The 19288-nt window shown below is 31.9% G+C and overlaps 1 protein-coding gene across 6 annotated transcripts in view; it reads right to left on the reverse strand.

Moving 5' to 3' along the window:
• RAP1GDS1 (Rap1 GTPase-GDP dissociation stimulator 1) overlaps window positions 1–19288 on the reverse strand; it is a 129560-nt gene that overhangs the window by 56634 nt on the left and 53638 nt on the right. The window lies entirely within an intron of this gene.

The raw sequence follows: 19288 nt of genomic DNA on the forward strand, positions 1-19288 counted from the left end.
TTTAAATTTGGAGTTTTGTAAAGTTTGACCATAAGAAAGCCTCTTAACCTCTGTTGATGTCAAATTCCAATCTGGAAAAGGGGGGAGGGGGGAGCAGGAGCACAATACTGCTGAACTTCTTTTTAGCTTGACATGACTTCAATTTCTACTTTGTCCATGTTGTGCACACAGGAGTACTTATATGCTGTGTAGGGTTTTTTAATATGTTAAATTCTGCTGCTTCAGCTTTCTATATAATTCAGGTACTATCTTTATTTTTCCCAAGTAAATATTACTAGAAACTACAAAGACTGATGGCAAATAAAAATTCTTTTTACAAGCTAAGCTGGAAAGCTGAGCTCTGAAAGATTATACTGTCTAGAAATAATAATTTTTGATGTGCTTTTTCTTAGTGAACAGAAAGGTGATTCAGAATAGATGTTTAAAGTCAAAACAATTATAACTTAAGTCCTTACTAGTGTTAGCTTGGAAAAAAGTGATAGCATTACAAAGATGCCACAATAAAATTTATTTTAATCACATTCATCATTTTTTCCCCTTCAAACTCCACTATTATGCCACTTTTTAACCTCTAAAAATAAATACTTTATTATAATAAGATTTGAAAATGTGTAACATATACCAAGCAAGGATTTAAAAACAATAGGCAACATAAATTAGATTCATTTTAAATGCAGGGACACGAAAACTATTCTGAGACTTTTTAGTCAATACTAAGCTATAACTGAGAATAGAATCCTAGATTTGAATCTTCAAAAAGCCCATTAAGTTTTCACTGAATGCCAGTCACATGTGAAATTCAGATGTCTTAGAAAGCTAAATGAAAAATATTATCGAAAATCCCCAAACTATACCATTGCTGAGTTAAGGAAATGATTTAATTTCTTAGTTTACCAGAATTTTGCAAGAATAATGCTCCAAATGAGGAGTAAACAGGATGGAGTTTGTAAACATTTTCATTAAAATGTGATTTTTAGAAACATTACTGGCTATCTTTAAATTTGCCTGAATTGAAAAGGAATCAAATATCAAAATTCTTCCTATAAATTTAAAACACAAATGTATGACACAGAGGTTTACTCGTGAGTACATTCTTAGCCTGCCTTTTAGGCTCATTAGTTTAGTATCTTTACCTGTTTGAAATAATGCTAGTGATATAGGAGTATGCTTTTGAGGCACAGACATGATCATTCCTGTTTACTGAACTGTGTCTCCCAAAAATATATGTTCAAATTCTAACTTCCAGTACTTTAGACTTTATTTGGAAATAGGATCACTGCAGAGAGATCAGTTAAGATGAGTATGGAGTAGGGTCCAATGTAACTGGTATTCTTATAAAAAGAAAAGAGAGATGCAGAGAGAATGCCATGTGAAGATATGAAAACACAAAAGGGGAAGACAGCCATGTGAATGAAGGCAGCAGACACTGGAATTTGCTGCTATAAGGAATTTCTGATGCCACCAGGAGCTTGGAAGAGCCAGGGAAAAAAAAGGGGGGGGATGCCTCTTTGCTTACAGGTTTAAAGGGAGCATGGTCCTACTGATACTTGATTTTGGATACAGCCTCCACAACCGTAAAATAATAAATTTCTATTGTTTTAAGCCACTCTGTTGTCTTAATACATTCTGTTGCTTTAGGTTTGTGGTACTTTGTTACAGGAGCACTAGGAAACTAACACACTCCTCTACATAAACAACGTGAAATATATTCCTACTAAAAAAAAAAAAAGAATATTTGACATTAAGTAAGCCTTAAATATATATTCAGATTTTATACATCTCACAGAACTTTTACAGTTTTCAGTTTACTAATAATAACATATCTCAAGTATGATTAATATAGGACATTAATTACTTAATCAATAATATAAGACATTTAATTATTTAATCAATATATGGTTTTAATTATTTGTTTATTTATTTAATTATCTAGTCACTGTAGCAACTATGATATGGGTATAACCAAAGGAAAATTACAGCTTCTTTCCTAATTAATCTATCTCTGAATTTTTTTTCTACTTAGCACCAAAATTTTTAGAAATGGGCTTTTCCTTTATAGACTAAAAAACAATAGTGATGGATGTTCTGCATAGTGCTTGTCAATAGCACTCTATTTTGGGGAAAGGAACCAGAGATGGAGAGAATCTCCTTGTGGTACAGGCATGCATGAATGGCTAAAGGCTGAAGAGAAAGCAGGAACACCATAAAGAGTCCTCCAGCACCCTTACTCTAAGCACAGAATAAGAACAGCCCACTATTAAAGTTTTGAAAACTACAGCACTGAAATAAAGTTATCAAAAGCAAAACATGAACCCAGCTCAACTTATGACTAGATTGGCTGGAAGTACATCCCTTACTAACTGCCTGAAATAAAAGGAAGTGTGCTTATTTATAGTGATTAAATATTGTTAATCTCTACCATTTTTTCCACAATGTCCAGCATTTGATAAAAAATTAAGAGATGCATTTTTGAAAGAGGAAAAAAAAAACAAAAACAAAAAACCACAGTCAAGAGGTAAATCAATCATTAGAATGAGACTCACAGGTGACCCAGATGTTAGAATTAACAGAGACTTTAAAATCCATGAACAGATGTGGAATTTTGCAGAGAAATGGCAACTATAAGAGTTAAATGGAGATGCCACAAATGAAAGATAATATCAAAGATGAATTATTTCAAAAGGCTGAACAGTAGACTCAATAAAACCAGAGACTCAGTGAACTTGTAGATCAATAGAAACAATAAAAATTAAAACAAAAAAAGACAAAAAGAGGGGGGAAACCCCAAAGAACCTAAGAACTGAGAGAAAATAGCAAATGATCTAACATAGGTGTAATTGGAATCTCAGAAAGAGAAGCAATTGAGAACAGCGTAGAAGAGATATTTAAAGAGTTAACAGCTGAGAATTTTCCAAAAATAATGAAAGACATCATGCTACAAATCTAAAAAGTTTAGGGGCCACCTTTACCCCCCAGCAAAGAAAACAAAACAAAAACAGACCAAAAAGCCAAGCTGCTGAAAAATTAAAAAAAAAAAAAAAAAAAAAAGAGAGAGAATCTTTTACAGGCAGCCAGAGTGGGGGAAAATTTATATTTGGAATAGCAAAACTAAAATACAGCAGAATTCTCATCTAAAACTATGCAAGCTAGAAAACAATGTAAAAACACCTCTTAAGTATTAAAAGAAAAAAAAAAGCCTGTTAAACAAATTTTTTTCAGGCAGAAAGTGTACAATACTAGACAAAAATTTGAATCTACCCAAAGAAATGAGGGAGAGTAAAAATGATAAAAATCAAAGTAAATATAAAAAGTTTTTCTCCTGTTTTTAAAAATAACTGACTGTCTAAAGTATAAATAACAACAATATATTGCAGGGTTTCTAACATATGTAAAAACGAAATATATGACTATAATAGCACAAAGGATGGGACAGTGGAATTGGAAGTACACAGTTATAAAGATTATTAAACCATATGTGATATAATATTTGATGGTAAACTCTGATAAGTTAAAGATATATATGGGTTACCACTAAAAATTTTTTTAAATGTATAAAAAGCCAATAATGAAGATAAATGCGAGAAATAAAAATTACTCAATTTACCCAAGGAAAAATGACACATTCAATTAAAGAACAGACACTTATTAATATTAACTTAGCCTTTATGTCAGGCAAAGTGGATATAAACAGGAGTACAAGAAGGCCTTACTTTTACAGAGTTTCTATTTCAGTGAGGAAGATAGAACAGTAAACAAAATAAAAGCTTCAATACAGTTTTTTTTTTATAGGGTGTTATGGAAGCACAGAGAAGAGAATATATACCTCTCTAGAGAAACAGATGGAGGAAAAATGAGAAAGTAGGTTTAAATAAAACTTCACAGAAATTAAATTGTTCATGATAAACATAAGCATATTCACCTAAGATCTATAAATTATGAATCCATAATAACAGGTAGATTTATACAGTAAAATTAAAGTTTTCTTTTGCTCATCTGTAATCTAAATTAAATCTTATTTAATAGGAGTAATAGTTCCTTAAACTACTGATTAATGATATAAATTACATACTCAGTTTAACTAAAGTATTTTAAGACCTGGGGCCAAAATAGCATCGATTCTGACTATTTCAGGGATATCTATGATGCTTCACATACTGAGGTAGGTTTGGACAATACAAAGATAAATAATTCACAGTTCAGGAGAGAAAAGCATGAATAAAAATATTTAAGCAGTAAAAACAATTAAGTTTTCAGAGTACAATGAAAGCACAAATAAATAAATTTTACCCAGAAGGGTTAGAAAAAGATTCATGCTCATTGTTCCCAGAATGTCTTTCAAGTCCTTACTGGCATTTATTATGTGTATTAAAAACAAAAAAACTATGTACTGTTTTGTTTAGATTCTGACTGGATTCCCTTCCTTACCAACTCTATTGAGGAAAAATTTATGTAAAATAAACTACATAGATTTAAAATATATAATCAATGAGTTTTGACAACTCTGTCCACCCTAGAAACTACCAATACCATCAAGATACAAAGCATTTCATCACAATCAAAAGATTCCTCATGTCCCTTTGCAGGCCATCTTTCCCTCCACCCTGGCCCAAACAACCACTGTTTTCTGTCACTTTAAATTAGTTTGCATTAGACATATATTCATATAGTATGGATATAGTATGTATTCTTTTATGTCTAGGTTCTTTATCTCAGCCTAATGCTTTTGAGATTCATACACAGTTTCAGGAATGCAAGTGGTTTATTCTTTACTGCTGAACAATATTCCACTGTGTGTCTCAATTTTTTAAAAATCTGTTCACCTACATTGGTAAGACATTTGGGATGGTTCTAGTTTGGACCTACTGTGAATATGGCTGCACTGAATGTTGATGTACAAGTTTTTGGTTAAATATCTGGAAATTGAATAGCTGGATCTTATAGTAGATGTATGTTTATGAGTATATGGTTATTGAGCAATATTACAGTTAAAAGAATGTGATGTGCCACTGAAAAGTTATATTTAAGAAGTTCTCAGAGAAATGCAAATCAAAACTACAATGAGGTATCACCTCACACCACTCAGAATGGCCAACATAAAAAAGTCCACAAACAATAAATGCTGGAGAGAGTGCGCAGAAAAGGGGACCCAGCTACACTGCTGGTGGGAATGTAGTTTGGTGCAGCCATTATGGAAAATGGTATGGAGATTCCTCAAAAAACTAAAAATAGACTAAAAAAATTACCATGTGATCCAGCAATCCCACTGCTTGGTATATATCTGGAGGGAACTCTAATTCAAAAAGATACACGCACCCCAATGTTCACAGCAGCACCATATACAATAGCCAAGACATGGAAGCAATCTAAATGTCCATCAACAGATGACTGGATAAAGAAGTTGAGGTATATTTATACAATGGAGTACTACTCAGTCATAAAAAGGAAACAAACAATGCCATTTGCAGCAACATCGATGGACCTAGAGATTGTCATTCTAAGTGGTCATTCTAAGTGAAGTAAGCCAGAAAGACAAAGAAAAATACCATATGATATCACTCATATATGGAATCTAAAAAAAAAAAAAAAAAAAAGAAAAAGGAAAATGAGGACACTAATGATCTCATCTACAAAACAGAAACAGATCCCAATATAGTAAACAATCTTATGGTTACCGGGGGAAAGAGGGTGGGAAGGGATAAATCTGGGAGTTTGAAAAATGTTAGCCACTATATATAAAAACAGATTTTAAAAAATTTCTTATGTATAGTACACGGAACTAATATTCAATATTTTATAATAACCTTTAATGAAAAAGAATATGAAAATGAATATATGTATGTATATGTATGATTGAGACATTATCCTGTATACCAGAAATTGATACATTGTAACTGACTGTACTTCAATAAAATATTTTTTTAAGTTCTCAAATACTGTAAAAATCAGAAATTCTCAAAAGAAAGGACAACGTATGTATTCCTGAGCATAAGAGGTACTTAAATAAATGTATATTAAATTGAAGTGAAACCTTAGCCTCAGATCTAGGTAAGCATAGGGCTTCTCCTCCAAAATCAATGTATACACTATAGAAAAGCATTAGCCTCATTAGCTTTTAATGTATAACTCTCCTAATTAATTTTACAATATGTAGTAGACCTTCATGCAAGAATGAGACAATTGATTCCATGCTCAGAAATCATTAAATATTTTCACCTAGCGGCTTGGTTGTTAGTCAGTCAATTTTAACATCAAATTACTTTTAAAAAATTGCCTGATTTTCATTCAGTTTTGGCTTCATGAAATATATATCAATCTGAAAAATAATTTGGTATATCTTCATTTCTTCCTTTTATTATAAAGCACTATACAATACTGATCTGGTCTAATAAAGATTAGGTGATACAAATAACATATATTAAATACTTAACTGAGCCATATATTATGTGGAAGAAAGAGAGAGAAAAAAAACAACCATCACCTGGTTTTCACTTAAATAACAAGCTGTCCAAAGAAAAGAACGTGTTCTTTTATCACTGCTTATTTTAGGAAGGTTTTTCAGGTTACTCAGGAGCTTTTTTTGCTGCTAATTTGACATGTTATTATGGTTTTGCTGCTTTAAACTCAGATTTATTTATTTTGGAGCACAGTATGAGAAATAATTCTATGTTAGAGAGCTACTAAATAGAAAAGCTCACTTTGCTATAGCAATAAATTAGAGAAATTTAAAAGTGTGTATCAATCAGCAACAGTTGAATAAAACTGAATTTAAAATATTTATTAAGATATGTAAGAAAAGAATTTATTCAAGCAAATTAGTAAGAACAGTATAATTTTAATTTTTATTATCTATATGCCTTGTGTGCAGAAAAAATAGTATAAAGCAGTAGATATTTGTCTGAAAACTTGAAGAGTTTACCTATGGTTTTCTAGCTGATTTATCAAGAATAGTAAAACTCTCAGATTTTTAACTGTATTTCCTTAGTTTTACTAAAAATCCTGATCAAGTCCAAATGTTCTTTATTTCCCAATAAATAAAAAGAGAAGTCAGTATTTCACACACTCTACATTTAGTGGAAGTGACAAGAACAAAGGCTCAAGCATGATAAAGCATGTACACACACATACTTTTTTACATGAAGTTCTCAAATTTGGAAAAATGTGAAAAGCTTTTCCTTAATCACTTGGTTCTGCTCCACCTTCTTGCAAATGAGGTAAATTTTACTTTTGTGACTAATAACAGATTAAACAAAATATAGGTTTAGGATTAGCTTTTAGTAAGATTATTACAATATATTCCTGTATCTGCAATTCTAAGAGCTGAACAATGAATATTGAACCATAAAGGTACTGGATGAAGTACTGACATATTTATCAAAGTGATAACTTCTTCAGTTATAGTACTTAGAGAAAATGAATTAGAGACATGAATTATAGTTCAAACTATCACCAATTTAGTTGTTGATCCTGAAAAGTCATTTGAACTCTCAGGCCTCAGTTTCCTTATCTGTAAAATTTGGAAGGGGTGGATTAGATGACTTCTGAAAGTCCATTCTATTTAAAAATTTTATAAAGTCTAGGTGGCTTATTTCTCTTAAGCTTTCTCATTTTTCATAGTTCCTTGAATCTACATATTCTATCCAAGTAACATCTGAACATTTTGCTAACATGAGAAATTATTTAAAATTGTTGAATGTTTATCCCCAAAGCGTGTAAGAATATGAAGATACAGAAATTGCTCGCCTGCCATTTTTATACTGCATATCTCTATTAAGAAACTCAGATTTACTACTGTCACCAGCAAAATAAAATAAAATAAAACTAAGCAGCAATCACAAAACTCAGAAAAACACAACAAAATAACCCTCTGTTCTTTCCTTTATCCGTAGACTGCCTCATCCTCTGTGCAGCTGCTCAAGCCCCAAATCTAAGAATCAATCTTGACTTCTCCCTTCCCCTCATTCCTGATACATCCACAACTCTAAACATTTCCCCAGTTCTTCTGATGCCCCTTATCCTCACCATCACAGACCTAATCCAAGTCGTTATCTATTTCCTGGACAAGTCTTACAACTGGTGTCCAAGTTCCATTCTTAACTCTTGCATCCTTCTCAGACCACTTTTCTTGCAGCTCCAAGAGTAATGTTCTCAAAATCTATGTCAGATCCCCTCTAATAGCTTGTCATTATCTGGGATGGCCCACAAGGTTCTCTATGATCTAGGTCTCATTTATTCCTTCCACTTTACTGTACAACACCCTCCCTGTTCACTGCATCTCAGGTATACCTTGGTCTCCTTCCTGTTCTTTGAACACACCAAGTTCTTTCCTCACTCAGGGCTTTGCAACTGCTACACTTCTCTAAGGAATATTCTTCCCCTTCTCTCTAAATAGCTAGTTTATTCCATTTCTTAGACCACAGCTCAAATAACACCCTCAGAGAGAACTTTCTTCACCTTCAGATACTCTCCATTACATCATCATATTTATTTCCTTGATATCAGTTATTATAATCTGTAAATATCTCCTATTTGTAGTATTTACTTGTTTATTATCTATTCCCTCCTGTACAAGACCCACAAAGATAGGAATCTTAGAAATAAGATCTAGGAGTCCCTATTACCTGGCACAATGCCCTGAACACAGTGGCCTCAATCAATATTTGTTGATTAAAATATCTGTTGCATATGCATACATGAAAGAATACAAAGGCACAGAGTGAGAAGTCCCTGGGATTTACTCATAATCACTACTGGAATAAAAACATTCAAATCATATGACCCAAGGTGTAGGCACTGAGACTTTCTATAAGCAGGAACATAAATACGTATCTTCAATGACATAAGGTCATGTTTCTATTTCTAATCTCACTGAGTAGAGATAATTTTTTCCATGTCGTATGGAAGGCTGATTAAAAAAGAAGAGGAAACAGGTTAAATCTTTGCTAGTTTATTATTCTACTATGGTGGCATGTCTCTTTTGATTTGCAATCTTTGGCATCATAATACTGGATTTAAAATAAGCGTTTTGCAAATGACCAAAGATTATCCTCCAGTATAAAAATTCTAGCCTTTGAATCTACATGGTATAAATGTATTTTCCTAATAAACAAATTTTGGAAGTACAGTCATTACTGTATGTGAGCTGTATCCTCAAAGGTGGGGGGAACAATTATTTCTGGTGCTAAAAAGAGGGTCTTCATATTCAAGAAAGTTGGTAGCCTGCAAAAACTATAATCCTATTTGTTACCGATAACAAGTTGGTAGTCAATGATCTAAATCATTAGATGTGGTGTCATATTTTTGTAAGTCAGACATATTGGCTATTCTGATATGCATGATTATAAAGGACTTTTTGTAGTCTTCTTAAATATATTGCCTTTTAATTTGGCCTGGTGCTATTTTACTTTCCTGGAGCAGGGTGCTGCTTAATAGACACACCTATATTGTTTTTCAAGATAAAGTCAAAAGACATTTATGAAGTATACTAGGGAAGAAAATTAACTTCTGGTACATATATTTCCCCATCTAATTTTGTCAAAATAGAGAATTTCTATTATGTACCACAGACATATTCAAATATGTTTTAAGCATTCAAATGAAAAATTTAAACCCATCAACGTCTTTTCTGAAATTCAGAAAACAACTTATTCACCATCCAGGTGCATGTAAAATGCATGAAAGACCAGATATAAATGCAAAAGCTATAAATGTTACATCAGTGAAATCATAAAGATGAGTCATGAAATAAACACCATGACTGTTAAAGACCCATATATCAAAAAAGAAGTATAAAGCTTGTAATTTTGTGTATTACATTCAGGTTTAAATTTTGCCTTTATTTAAAGCAGACAATTTTCAAATATATTTAAATATTTACATCTATAAAGCAGGATCAGGAGAGGAAAGCACTAGATCCACAGATGCAGCTTAAAAATAGGTCACAGTGCAGCATTTAATGGACACAGCTTTGATGTGCCTACTGATGTTAGTATTAAATTTTATAGACCATAAATTTCTCACATCAGTAAAAATTGTTGACAATTCTAATTTTTTCAGAAAAGTCTTTATATAATAATAGAGCATCTATAAGTCACAATACATTTGCTAAAGAAATCACTGAAGCTACACTATTCCCTATATTTTTATATTATCAGCAAAAGATTGAATATCTGTATTTCTATAAACAAATTATTAATCAACATCAACTATATCATAAAATTACCTTAAGTGACTTCTGAACATTATTCAGTTAACAACATAAATAATTTATTGCTCCAATTTATTAGTCTAATTGCTCATGATCAAAATTAAATTTTATTCTAATTATTTTAAATATGAGATGCTTTTGTATCAAACTATTTCATACTTATAAACTATGCTAGATTATGTACATGTATTGTGTACACATATATATAGTTACGATTTAGAACACTGGTAACAGCACAATTTTTCAAAAGTGCTGTTCCACTCACCAAGAAGAATGTGATTATTCACCTATAAATAGTATTCATCTTTTATATTCCTTCCCAGCCAAGGAAAATATCCCAAACTTATAGCATTGATAACTCTGATTAAAAGCAGAGAAAGTTTTCAGTACTTCAGGTTGTTTACAAAGAAAAATAGAAAAATAAAACCAGACAGAACACAATTAAGAATAGCAGAGGATAATATGTATTAACCAAGTTTTACTAAGCAGACTAGAAATTTTATGTTTAAAGTGTCTATACTTTGAGTTTATCTTTAACAGATCAATTAGGGTAACAAAGGTAAGTAAAAGTAAGGGGAAAAAATATATATGACTTCTTATTGAACTAAAGAAAAATCATTAATACTTTTGCCATGTGCAAGGCTCCCTCACATGTTGCCTCCACTTTCCTTACCTATAAAATTGATCACAACTACCTGAAAAGTGTAATTCCATCTCTTTAACAAAGCATTAGCTTTTTTAAAACATGATACTTAATAGCTAACTAAGCATTGGAAAAAAGCAGCTATATAATGTGTTCTTTGCACAAGTTTTATTAAGGTAAAAATTTACAGATTCTTAGATTTTTAAATCATTTTAATAAACAAAAGGGATCTGAATGTAATATCAAACACAAAACTGGAAAGATCATAGTTCCTCAAAGTATAAACTATTTGAAGGGTTATTAGTTAAATATTTAACACTGTTTAAATCTGGTGAAGTACTTTGCAAGAACCAACCAAACTGACGATAAACAATCCAATCTTACTTTAAAATTTAATTTCACTCTTCCTGCTGCAGTCATTATTTGCCACAGCATACCTGGCCTACTATAATGGCGTCTTGATATCTCTGCCTCCCTTCTCTTTTCATTTCAATATAAACTATATCCTTCTGTGAAACTGAAAATACCAATTCAAGTTATTTTCAGTGGCTCTTTCCTGTCAACTCATTCAAGTACAAAATAACTCCTTAGCCTGCACACACTCTAAGTGCACAACACACACCAATAAATGAATGCCAAATCAAGACCTCTAACTACAGTAAAACTTCATTACCATTTTGTTATTTAAAAAGCCATATCTTCATGACTGTTTATAACATGCCCCACCGTGCAAGTTCCGAACTCTTCCCCCACACCACAAGTTTCCTACCATCACCTTGCTGCTGAATTTTATTAATAATGGGCCTGACTTCTACTTTACTGCAAAGATGAAAGCCATGCAAGAAACATTCTTTTGAATGCCCTCTGTACTACCTTAAATTTTTTTTTTAATACTTTAACATATATTCTGCCATTTTTCTCTAAGGCAGAAGTGTTCTTTCTCATTCAAACACCAATCCTGTTTACTCGGGTTCAAGATTTCATTTCTTCTTTTTTCATCTATGATCCTTCACCATTAATTATCCCTTCTAGGAAATTTACTCTGTCCTTGTCCATAGGGTTCTAGCCCAACAAATATGTTACTGTTTACACTACTCTAATTACACTCAAAATGCAGCCCTTTCCACAAACCACTACTGTCTCTTTTCTCATTAAACTTTTAGAAAGTCGATACTTTCCCTTCATTTCCTCATTACTCACCATCGCCCCTGAGATTTGATTTCTTTCTCCACAAGACTCAACTTAAAGATGTTTTTTAAAACCTGAATGTCTGTTAGTCAAAATCATCAAAATTTAGTACTTTTTTTTCTTGGCAGTACCTGACACTGTTGACTATCCAACTCTTTGGAATCCATGACAAGAAACTTGTTTTCCTCCAATCTTTCAGTGCTTCTTCACAAGCTCCTTCAGTTATATATCCTAAATATGGCTGTTTACCTCATGCTTTCCTTTATCTATTCCTTCTATGCCTACGGGTCAACTATCACTTTCAAGTGCATGAATCCCAAAGCTCTGTCACCTGAATATGACAACAGCACTTCAACAAATCTCCAAACATACCCATCTGGTTGAGATCTATTTCTGCTGTTAGTGTTATCCAGACCCAAATTTTGGACTCCAAGATTTCTTACTTTTACTTGAGTCCTTCTTGAATTCTCTCTTTTTTCTCTTTCTTGTCTTTTTCTCTTTTTTCTCTTTTCTCTCTCTCTCTCTCACACACACACACCTCTTCCTTCCTGTTCTCTTTATTTTTCAAGTTTCAGAAGAAACAATAAGCTTCTAACTGGTTATTCTTCATTTAGTCCACTGTCCAATGGCTTTTAAGTAAGAATGTGCATCAAGTCCACTGTCCAATGGCTTTTAAAGTAAAAATGTGCATCAGAGTTTTTTGGGGTTTTTGCAGAAGATAGATGATAGGTTAGATTCTAGCCTCAGAGATTCTGATTTCTGGTTCTAGGCTGTGGCCAAGAAAATGTACTTGGAAAAAGTTCCCTGTTTCAGATGCATACTTCTTGTTAAGCATGACTGCCAATCTTATAATGTACATCTCTTTCAAATTAACTTTTTCCATGGTATCAACTTGAATATTTAACTCTTTTGCTCAAATACCTTCAATGGCTCCCCATTGTACAAGGCCTTCTGCAATCTGGGTCCCAGGCATATCTCTCTTTATATTATATTATATACCTTTGAAGATGCTTTTCTGTGCTCCTGAAAAATCTTTTAACTCTCTTCTCCACATGTCCAAATCCTATGCAGATTAACTGCTTCCTCCTCTACTAATACCATTGGAAGAGCTCAAACACAAATGAGCTCCCTTCTAGAACCCTGCTGTGTATCTTCTTACAGCATTTAACACATAGAGTCCTATTTTTACTTGTTGATATACATGCTTCATTACCCTGAATGCACTATAATGTCTTTAAACACAGGAGGCACACACACTTGGACAACTAAACAGAAGTGACTATCAGTAAAAATATTTTTCCCCTCACATTATTTGCATTGGTTTTTCTAGAACAAAGGTAAATTATAAACTACTTATAGGCTGATCCTGACTTACCAGAAGTCTCATCTGAAGTAGAGGCTTGTGGCCCAACACAGAAATTCCCTTGAACTAGGAACGTTAATGTATAACCTATCCCTATAGGTTGCATAGAAACAGAACCTGATGATTACCTATTCTGATCAAGGTCCCAAAAGTATGAACTGCTCCTCTCTAAACTTTATTTTGGGGCTATCAATTTTTTGTTGATTCTTTTTTCTGAAAGTCAAATTTGGAGGGAGAAAAAATCAGAAGGAATTTTGTCCTCTACTTTGATTACACAAACCCAGTAAAACAGTAATTTTCATGCTTGAAATTTTTATATGTATGTGTATATGTATATAAATTTGTGTGTGATATATATATATATGTGTATATATATATATGTATATATAATTTTCTCCCCTACTCCCTCAAGTAGGGCTGAATGAAATAAGGTCATTTCCCAAAGAAGAGAGAATATGTATGCCTCTTGGAAACAAAGTTTTTTAAACTTTTCATTTTGAAATCATTAGAGGCTCACAGGAAGTAGCAAGAAAAAATAGTACAGACAGGTCCCATGTACCCTCCCATCCATTTTGCTCCAATGGTAACATTTACATAACTCTGATACAATATCCCAACTAGGAAACTGACAATCTACAGATCTTCTTCAGATTTCATCAGTTTTTATATGCATATGTGTATGAGCATGTATGGTTCTAAGCAATTTTATCACATGTAGAGATTCATGCAACCACCACCAATATATGGTATTTTTAAATATTCATTTTCATATACATCAGAATTTTATCAAATCAATGAGACTTAAAAATCAAAGGTAAGTATATTTTTCAGTCTCAGAAGACAGAACTTGGATACATTATACAACATAAAATTGAGCAGGTATAATGAATGCGAAGTAGAATTGTATTTTGGTTTAAAATAAACTAGGAAATATATTCAAGACAAAATTTCTTGAAATTTCTAAGTTGTATGCTTCAATCAAGATTGACTACCAAAACCTACACATTTGGGATATACTACCCAAATAGAACCACCCTTTGCTAAAGTATTATGTATTATTTCTTGGATTCTGTTAAAGATTTGGTACAAGAAACAATTATATGGAGAATATTTGAGCAATTTTAGTAGAACCACTATTGAAGACTCTGTCTGTAATGCCAGTCAGTATCTTTTGCGTATTTTAAGAATGTATGCAGAATTACTTAGGGAGCTAACGATACCTGATGATAAATCTCTTCCAGCATTTGTCTCAACAGTTTTTTGTTTGATTGAAGAAACAGAAAATTTCTCCTTAGCATTAAATAAAAACTAGATAGCATACCAAGTTTTTTTTTTTCTTCCCACCTTGGCAACTGAGCAGCTCAAATTAAATTAGTGCTCATTATAGTAAGTATATTACCCTCACTTCTTACTAGGTTTCTCTTTTCCTCTCCTTTTAAGGCTTCTGGCCTTTAGATCTTTATTTTGAATATTTTGTGTACATTAGTATATGTGTTACATTATGTCACAGCACACTTTTTAGAAACAATAATATTATGGACTGAATGTTTGTGTTCCCCCATAAATTCATATGTTGATATTCTAACTCCTGATATGACGATATCAGGAGATAATGAGATCATGCAGGTAGAACCCTCATGAAGAGACAGGACAGCCTGCTTCCTTTGTCTCTTCTCTCGCTGCCATGTGAAGATACAATGAGAAGGTGGCCGTGGGCAAACCAGGAGTGTCCTCACCAGATACTGAATCTGCTGGTGACTTGATCTTGGTTGGATTTTCCAGCCTCCAGAATGGTGAGAAACAAATTGTTTTTTTTTAAGCCACTCGGTCTGTAGTATTTGGTTATAGCAGCCCAAATTGACTAAGAAAAATGATCAGACATAAATGCTATGTATTTCCTTTGCATAGATGTTCATAATTTATACTGTAAATTTATATATAAACCTTATTTAATCCACACAACAGTCCACTTTACCAATGAGGAAACTAAAACTGAGAAAGATTAAATGACAACTTTGTAAATGGTAGAACTGGAAATCTTATTCATCTATAATATTTGGAGAAGGTAATAGCTAAGTAATAGAGCACATGCTTAGCATGCTTAGCATGCATCAATTCCCAGTTATCTCCATTAAAAAAAATTTGTTTAAACACAATATTTGCCTTCTAGAGGGCATATTAAAATTTCATTTATTTATAATTTTATTAATTTAAAAATAAATTATTTTATAAGCAAATATGCACTATTTGCTTAATTTCTAAAAAGTGGTTTGAATTACTACTCCTATCATCCATTTATTTTCATTCTGATCAGAAACCACATAGGTAGTGTAACTGTCCACAAGTTGTGTTCTTTTGTGCATTTAATTTTCTCCACCATATTAAAAGCTCTTTAATGGCATGAACTTTTTTCAGAGCTTATGATAGTGTTACAAAACAACATCTATTTCCAACTACTATATATTTAGGACACCTTTACAATGGAGTATTTTCATATGATAAAAGCCATAGTTACTGTCTGTAAAAATAGCAGTAGCATATAGTTGTTTATACTTATATACATGATGTACTTTGACAATAAATCCATTAATAAAATATAAGAGCTTACTTGATGAAAGCTGAAGAATCTTGTTTTATACTTACTGGCTGATAATTCTATTCTACTCTAAAACTGAATACTGAAAAACAGTAAAAAAGTAGTATATAGACCAGCAAATCCTTTAATAATGCAACCTGATACTTAACCTAATTTATATCACTGAAATAAACACTTATTTTAAATGCCAGGCATAAACAGTTCCATGTTGAATATAACTGCTGCAATATATTTGGTTACTTAGGCAATTTCAAAGCATATCTGTGTTATTAATATACACTTGTCTAACAAACTTATGTTATGAAATACTGTAGAATTATTGTTGATTATTTTTCAGCATTTGCAGTCAGAATAATAAATTCATTCTTCATCCCTTACATAAAAATAGTGTAGCATAGTTAGAATCACTAACATACAAATAGATCCATGTATGTATTTGGGCATCCTTTCCATTTACCCTTCTTTAAGTCAATGAAATAAACTACATTTAGTTCACCTCACCAACAATGGCTTTGGCAAGCCTGATTACCACCTCATTTTGAATATTTATTTATTACTCAATGAGCAAGAATTCAATTTTCCTTATATCATGTAGGATGGCATATCATGTAAGATTAAGTGTGCATCTTTTTAATAATAGGATTAATTATATAATCATAAGCATTAATTTCATTTCTGTAAAGAATCGTATTTGTTTAATTTTAATATGTATTAATTTGAATCGTATATTCTTCTTTCTCTGGTAATGCAAAAATGCACAAATACTTACTCTCATGTAATCATTTTATTTTAGCTTACACTAAATAACTTTAAACCAGCATTTCCAATATCAACTATTTCCTAACCTCAAGCAGTAACATCTGCAAACAGAGAATCGGTCTTCAGTCACCAATTTATCCTTACAAAAAAGCATTAAGTACAGGGTGGGAATTTAACACGAAGGTCTTCAATACCATAGAACCATATACATACATATATAAGAGCAATTTTAAACGTGCACAGCTATATAAACAAACTAATCATAGAAGAGACTACCATAAAGATGGCCACATAAGAGGGGAAAAAAACCCCTCATTTTTTTCCCATATCATCTTTGAGAGAAATGAGCAATCAAACAGGCCAGAGTATGCATTTCTGAGATTTAATACTATTTCTCTTTATTTAAAGTCACTTTCCCTAACATATCCCATCACAGCTCTGCTGACTCCTTTTCAAATTGAAATATAAGTTTTCTCTCTTCTTTAATCTAAAAGATGTCAAACTTCTTATAAAAAGTTATTTTGACAAAGTTAAAGGGCAAAAGAGCTTTAAAATATTGCTTCTATCAGAAGTTTGTTGGATACTTGTAAAGTGAAATCTATAAGCACCTCGGAGGCTCTCTGGAAGAACAGAAAGCAGACCAGGCATTTTAAATGAAAAATGTCCCCACTAGGTGATCCTTTCATCTCTATATGCAAGAGAGACCGGGATTCAAAAAGTTCATCAGCAACAAAGCCTCACTCTGTCCGTCCCATTTAGCAGTTACATCAGTCTATTACCTGATGTTAGGATTATATAAGACAGTTTCCTTCCATTAGGAAGAGTTCCTAAAATGGGCACTGTTAAAGCTGGTAAAACTGAAATCTGACCTACTTTTTTCAAAAGATGTCCATGAATTTTGTGGTAAGTGTAATTCTTTGCACAGTTGGAGCTCTCCTTTCAAACAAACCATGTTAAGTGAAAAACGCTAGCAAATGCCTTACTTTCTAAGTGTCAAAATTAAAATCTATAAAATATGCACACATTTCTTAAATTTTTATCTCTAATACTTAATTTTTTATGGTACTTTCTGCATACATTGGCTTTACTATCTATTGTAAGCCTAACATCATTCTGAATAAACCAACAATAAAAAATTATTCATTTGGAGTACATTTATAAAACAAGAGTTTGAGACATGAAAATGTAATGAGAAACGTGTCTCAGGTAAATTTGAAAATCAACCACATAGCATTACATTTATAGATTTTGATATCATTCTCGTCATTCAAATAAAGGTGCTGTACTTTTTCCTACAATTATTCTGGAGAAATCACTGAGACGTTCACAAGAGATTTAACTTCAAATAAAAGGATAAGGAAGCATATAGTCTTATGGAAATTATATGCATTAGACACCATGGCACAATGAACACATTTCACCACATGATTTACAGTAATAAATCATCTCTTACATTTACTCACTTTTAAGATTACTAATTTTATCTTCCTAAAAGGTTAAAAGTATAAAAAATAGTCTGTATTCACTATGCTTAGTTCTCCACTTCACTATAATTTCCACTGAATTAAATGAGAATGAAGTGGTTATAAATATTCAAAAATAAACGAAACAACAACAAAAAATTAATCTCATAGCCTAAAGCATATCCACAGACTTTATCCTGTATAGCTTATAAGAACAGAATAAATGGATATGATAAACACTATAATGGACTTCATTTTCATCAAAACTATAATCTTATTAACTAGACATTTATCACCCTAACTTCAAAGTTCTTTAGAGTACACAGGAAATAAAATTATTCTGTGCCCATGAAAATCAGAGCATGATGAGATAATAGATCACTATGGGTATTTCTTCATTGTGCCAACATAAAGTGAAACTCTAGGACAAAAGTACTCAAAATAGATAATAATTCCTCTGTTCAAACAATGCATAATTCAAGAATATCTAAACTGAATAAAGATTAAAGAATACTTCTTATAGTCTTAAATTCTAGTAATAAACACAGAAGGATAAGAATAAAAACAATAATGATTAATGCTCTCCAAATACACGCCATCAATCTTTGACTATCATTCTGCACAGATCTTTTTAATATACATTGTTAAAATTAATTATATAAAATATACATTCATTCTTGAAAGCTAACATTATAACTATAGTATGTAATAAAAAGTATAGTATTTAATAAAAATCCTAAATATGAAAACACAAAATTATAAACATAAAGCACTAGTATTTTGTAAACAAAGCTAATACCCAAGATGATAAGAACTAGAATGAAGGCGCAGATAGGAAAATTTCTAAGCAGCACTGGGGACAGAAATTCTCCAATTAAAATTCATATTAAAAATCATTCATGCCCTCAGACATAATATAAAATATTCCAGAAAAAGTAGGGAAAGGAGAAATGAGGCCAGCCTTACCCCTACTGGTACAGACAAGTTATAATTAAAAGCTGTAGTTTTAATCTTCTTTTCTTCTACTTCTTTCTTTCATAATAAATGAATGTGTTTATAACCTTATTTTCTA

This window comes from Camelus bactrianus, chromosome 2 (genome assembly GCF_048773025.1).
Source record: "Camelus bactrianus isolate YW-2024 breed Bactrian camel chromosome 2, ASM4877302v1, whole genome shotgun sequence".
Classification (NCBI taxonomy): Eukaryota; Metazoa; Chordata; class Mammalia; order Artiodactyla; family Camelidae; genus Camelus; species Camelus bactrianus.